The 5335-nt window shown below is 52.1% G+C and overlaps 1 protein-coding gene across 1 annotated transcript in view; it reads left to right on the plus strand.

Moving 5' to 3' along the window:
* Positions 1-5335, plus strand: part of RGMA (repulsive guidance molecule family member a) — an 18966-nt gene that overhangs the window by 7079 nt on the left and 6552 nt on the right. The gene's annotated exons all lie outside the window — the stretch shown is intronic.

Below are 5335 nucleotides of genomic sequence, written 5' to 3' on the forward strand. Positions count from 1 at the left end.
CAGCTCTTTTCTCAGGGCTGATCTTTCACACCCCCTCTGAGCACAGTCAAATCAGTTTTATTGGGCCTCTTTGTTATGCAAACAAGGCAATAATAACCAGGCTATTATTCTGCAAGATTGTGCTTGATTAACAGTTTAAAGTAGGTCGCTGGGAGAGCCCTGCACTGCCATCGAGCACAAATCCTTTCATGAAGCTTGGGTCATGTGGCCCTTGGGTCTTCCTCACCCCACGGTGCCCTTTGGGGCTGCAGGAGAGCTGCCCCTGCCCAGGACACCCCATCCATCAGGGCTGCAGATGGCACCGATGGGCTCGTTTCTCTCCCTGGCGTGACAAGGCACTGGCTGATGCGTGTCGGCCCCGCAGCCCATGCGGGCGCCAAGACGCGGGTCCAGAATGGTCAGCATGTGGGGTGTAGACTTCCCCACTGGGACAGGGGCAGCGCGACGGGCTGGCTGCAGAGGGCTGATGTCTTTTCATCCCCTCTGGTTTTGCTTTGGACTCCTGAAATCTTGCTGGAAGGGATCCTGTCAGCTAGGTTTTTGAGGAGCAATGTGGGTTTTTTAACTCTATTGGGATTGTTCTGGTGCTGGTGGTGACTGCTGTCCACCCGGGAGCCGAGCAGCCCACATCTCCTTGAAGCTGGTAGATGTTGCTGGTATTTAGCACCTCCGAGAATCGTGCCTTTCCTATTGAGGTGTCAGCATAAATATGTTTATTCAGATTACTTAAATAAATATGTGTTTAGGAGCCTAAGTCTAGGTGCTCAGATCTGAGGCCAAAGGTAATTATGTTTTTACTGTGTTCTCCGAAAAAGCCTTTTACTGCATGTGTGAGGCTTGCACATCTACACTTCAATCCATATATTTGGAAGGACACGGGATGATGTATTTGCATCACATGTGGGTGATGAAATACTTTCCAGCCCGTTAGTAACCAAGAGGATATTAAACAACATCTCTTAGCAGTGAACGCTTTAAATTTAACAGGTCTGGTTAACATGCAGCCAAGAGTCTTAGAAGAATTGGCTTTTGCTTACTGAAATTAATTTCCAGTAATTCTCTTTGCTAGAGAAATTACAGGAGAACAGATGAATTGTTGATTTTATGCTAGTTTTCTGGAAAAGCATGATTTGGGTAAATGAAATCCAGGTAACCTGACACCAGCTGAAGGGAAAATAGGGGGCACCGATAATTAAAAGGCTGTTAAAGTTAGATGCGTGCATGTAATATGTTTGAACACTTAATTTAACAGCGTGTAATATAATGTACCAATGACGAGGGCAGAGCAGTGGGACCTGGGTCGTGCGATACCCCAGGCTCCCGAGCACGTGGGAGCTTGCCGGGGCAGGGGGACCGCGGGATGCCTGCAGGATGGAGGACCGGTGCTTTGCAAACCGGGAGCTCTGGAAAAGGTCACGGCCAAACAGCACATCTTAGTGCCTACTGCGGTGCAGTGCCCCGGCGAAAGGGGTGACCTCGGGAGAGCGGTGAGCGCGTGTCCCGCATTGGTATCGCCCGTCGGGGTGGTAGGTTTTGCGGGAAACAAGCCTGCTGGAGGGAGGTCTGATGGTGGGGCTGGGCAAACACCTTCCAGTGAGAACTTAAAAGTGCAAACCGTTTAGCTTATCTAGAGGATTGACAAGTGACTTGATTGCAGTGTGTAAATATCTTTGTGGGAAACATACTGGTTACTAACGGACCTTTTACTGCTTTGGAGAAAATCACTGGTTCTTTTTATGTCCTTACAATGAAGTCAGATAAAATCCACTTAGAACCAAGACCCGCGTTTTGTAAAGGTGATAAACTCCTGAAACAGCCCACTGAGGAAAGGGGTGGCTTTTCAGACTGCGCAGACTGCAGAAGTCCTCATGGGAGGTATACCTGAACAAACACGGGGCACCGGGCTGCGCGGGGGCGGCTGTCTTAGGCTGTCTTAGTCCAGGTGATTTAATGATTTCTCCTGGCTTTAAACTTTCTGAAACCATTGGTTTCAAGATACGGAAGGAAATTTTGTCCCTGGTTTGAGTGGCACCAAGCCCTTGAAAGAAGAAGTTGATGGGGAGGTTGGGAGGTGCAGGGGTTGAAGTCACCCGTCCCCGGGATGAAGGACCCTTTGCGATGGGCAAGGGTGGTGGCATCACCCAGACCCGGGGGTGTCTCACAGATCCTGGGAGAGCCTTGCTGGGTTCCTGCTTGAGAGGGGTTTGTTTCCGTGCTAAGTCATCTGCGGTTGAAAAACAGATCCATTGTAAGTCGATGGAAAATAGATTATGCGAAATTGAATGAATAAACATCGTTTCTTGGCCCGGGTACAAATGAGCCTGCACCGCTGTGCCAAAGCTGCTGCCAGATGGGACAAGGCAAGGCGTGCTTGTTATGGGGGGGTGAGAGGGTCGTGTCTGCTCTCCTCCGCAGCCTTTACCGGCCGTGGTCCCTCCCCAGCAGCACGAGGCGTTTGCCAAACCCGCTGGCCACCAGTGCAGTCAAGAGAAGAACCTATGGGAAAGCCCAGGCGTGAGCGGCCGGGCAGGGCGCGCGGCCCCACTCGCACACCGCCTCTGCGGCACCTGGCTTTGGAAATCTGGCCTTATATGGGGCCCTGAGCGAAACAGCGAAAAGGGGATGGGTGCCAAGACTGGAGCGATAACATCTTAAAGAAGAACGCTCCCCCTTCAGGCCCAGGGAGGAAGGAGATGGGCTTCCCTGCCCCTGGTTTTGTTGTTTGTTGGTGTTTTTTTTAACTCGGTACCTTACAAAGTCATGCGTGACCCTGGGGCGCTGCGGCGGCGAGGGATGCTCGGCACAGGGATGCGTTTAGCACTGAGTGTCGGGGGGCTTTTTTGCAGCCGCCCACCCTGTCAGTAGCCTGCCACAGCTCACGTGTGCATCTCCTGATCCAAGCAAATGAAGCATATGCTTAAAGAGCAACAAGCTACAGCTTTATTCCTACTAAAAAAATCCCATCTACACAGCGGCTGAAGGGCTGGAGCAGCCTGGGCTCTGCAAGCTGCTTGCTGAATGGGACGCTTTGCGCGGTGCATCCCGTTGCCTTACCGCGCTGTCAGGTGAAGTGGGGTGTGGGTCCTGCACGTCCAGGGACGTGTCCTCCAGATCCTCCCGGGGCTGTGCTGGCAAGTCTGTCTGCAGTGACAGCGCGTTCGGCTGCATGCAACCTCAAGGCATCCTCAAACTGTACGTTAGCATAACTACTAGGAGAGCAGTGATTTTAATTGCCTGATGCCACAACTGTTTGGGATAACCGGCAATCATGGCACTGGTCACACTCCTGCATAGTTTTTTGACTCCTGCCTTCCACTGGGAGGGTCCTAGGGGATCTGCAAAGCTATGCTCGCAGTCTCTTGTCAGAGGGAGTGAAATGCGATAAACCCACACCCGCACCGCGAGCATCTCGCCCCAGAACTCCCCTGCTTGCACTCCCCGTGCCAGCAAACTCGCTTGCTCCTGTCACTCCCGACTGTGCTACCGTGTGCGATCGCCTGCATTAAATACCATCCCTTACTTCTCCCTCTGAGTTTAGGCACTGTGCTAGCTATAGCATATTGCAACAGCCATGTTTGAATGTATAGCCTCCAGAGCCAAGGCGGGCAGTGTTGGGGAGCCAGGCTTTTCTGCATGCTGGTAATGAGACATCATTTGCATCCTGTCTCTCGTCCAGGAGAAACGCTGAGCGATACACTCCATTGCAAGCCAGTGGCTGTGATGGGAAGCCCGCTAACAAGCAAAGTGTCTTTGGTGGAAAACCACACTCTTGGGGCTGAAAAGAAAGGGACATGAAATAATAGATATTTTTAAATTTGGCCCATAATGCAGGTGGCTTAGCAGGAACATGAGCCCATGTCCCAGGTCAAAAGCTTGTTATCAATCAAGTCACCTCTGGTCAATGATGTGTGCTTCTTGCATGTTTAAATGGGATGCTGCCAAGACAAAACAGCTCCTGGGCTCTCGGTGCTGTTGCTAGCATCTGAGTTTATTAAACATGAATTTTAAAACTGTGAGGAACCTGTCACCATTTCCTATTTGCACTTCACTCTACTTGGAAAGGGAGAGGAGACAGGCTTGTTTCTTAAAGCTGGACTGCTTAGTGTTTTATAGCCTTGGTCTCCCTTTCTGATTTTCCAGCACCAACTATGTTTAGGTTTCCAGCACTGCAATGTTTAAAACTAAAACATACTGTTTTCCCTGAAACAATACTGGGGTTTGTAACTTTCTTTTTAAACAAACCTGAAATGGTTTTGGCACAGATGCCTTGCCAGCCTCCTTCTAAACAAACTCTGAGACAGGAATATACGTGTATGCCTGCGAGAGGCACCACAAAAGCATCTGGAAATGGTGGGGCTTTTCTTCTCGTCCTTCTGCTGCCTTTTGTGCCTGAGCCCATCCTGTCTCCAAGCCCTCCGAGGGGCTCGATTAAGAGGAGAGGAAGGAAAACAACATGAATTTTAAGTGGTGTGAGCCTGGGTTCACCCAGCAAGACTCCAGATCGGCATGGGCAGAGCAGTGTCTGCACGATGGTCAATGATGGCCATGTGCTTTTTGCACGGCTGCTTTCAGGTCTGCTCCAGGGAAGCCACCCTGCCCCAGGGAGCAGATGTTGGGGGGGGGGGGGGGGAGAGACAGGGGGAGAGGAAAACAGGATCTGAATTTTCTTTGCCTTCCTCCGTCTTGCCAGCGAGCACTGGGGCTCCGGCTGAGCCCGCTGAAGGCCCTGCTGCCTTTGGCTTTCGCCTTTGTGTGGGCATTGCAAGGCGGGTGCGAAGGGGAGGCGGGGGCTCGGCTGGCATCCCCGCACCCTGCCCCACCGGTTTTTCTCCTCCACCTCTTGTTCTCTCTCAGCCAGCCATGGCGGGGAATGGGCTCCCGGGGCTGGGCAGAGGCGCACGGCAGGCAAGAAAGAGCTTTTTTTGGCTCCCACTTCTTTCCGGGAACACGGGCAAGCGCTGCTCCCGGCACTGCTGCAGCCCCGAGGATGGTGGGGTGGCTGCTGGCTCTGCTGCGCAGGGTTTGTCACGGCACAGATCCTGCTCTAACCTCTGCACAGCGGCATGTGTCTGGGGCGCAAGGGTCATGCCAGGGCTGGGTTTCCCCATGCCTGCAGAGGAGGAAATGGAAGGCAGACAGATCTTTGCCCTGGTGGAGCTCGGTTTGGACACAACCGAGCAATTCATGCAGCACAGAGCTTTGAATGTCAAACCCTAAAAAGATATTAAAAACCCCATTGCATCTCCCCCAACATTAATGATACTGCCTTATCCCCACTAATGAGTACGTCCCATTCTTCCCCACCCTGGTTTTCCCCTCCAGGAGCATTCATCTA

This window comes from Pygoscelis adeliae, unplaced genomic scaffold (genome assembly GCF_000699105.1).
Source record: "Pygoscelis adeliae isolate BGI_AS28 unplaced genomic scaffold, ASM69910v1 Scaffold21, whole genome shotgun sequence".
Classification (NCBI taxonomy): domain Eukaryota; kingdom Metazoa; phylum Chordata; class Aves; order Sphenisciformes; family Spheniscidae; genus Pygoscelis; species Pygoscelis adeliae.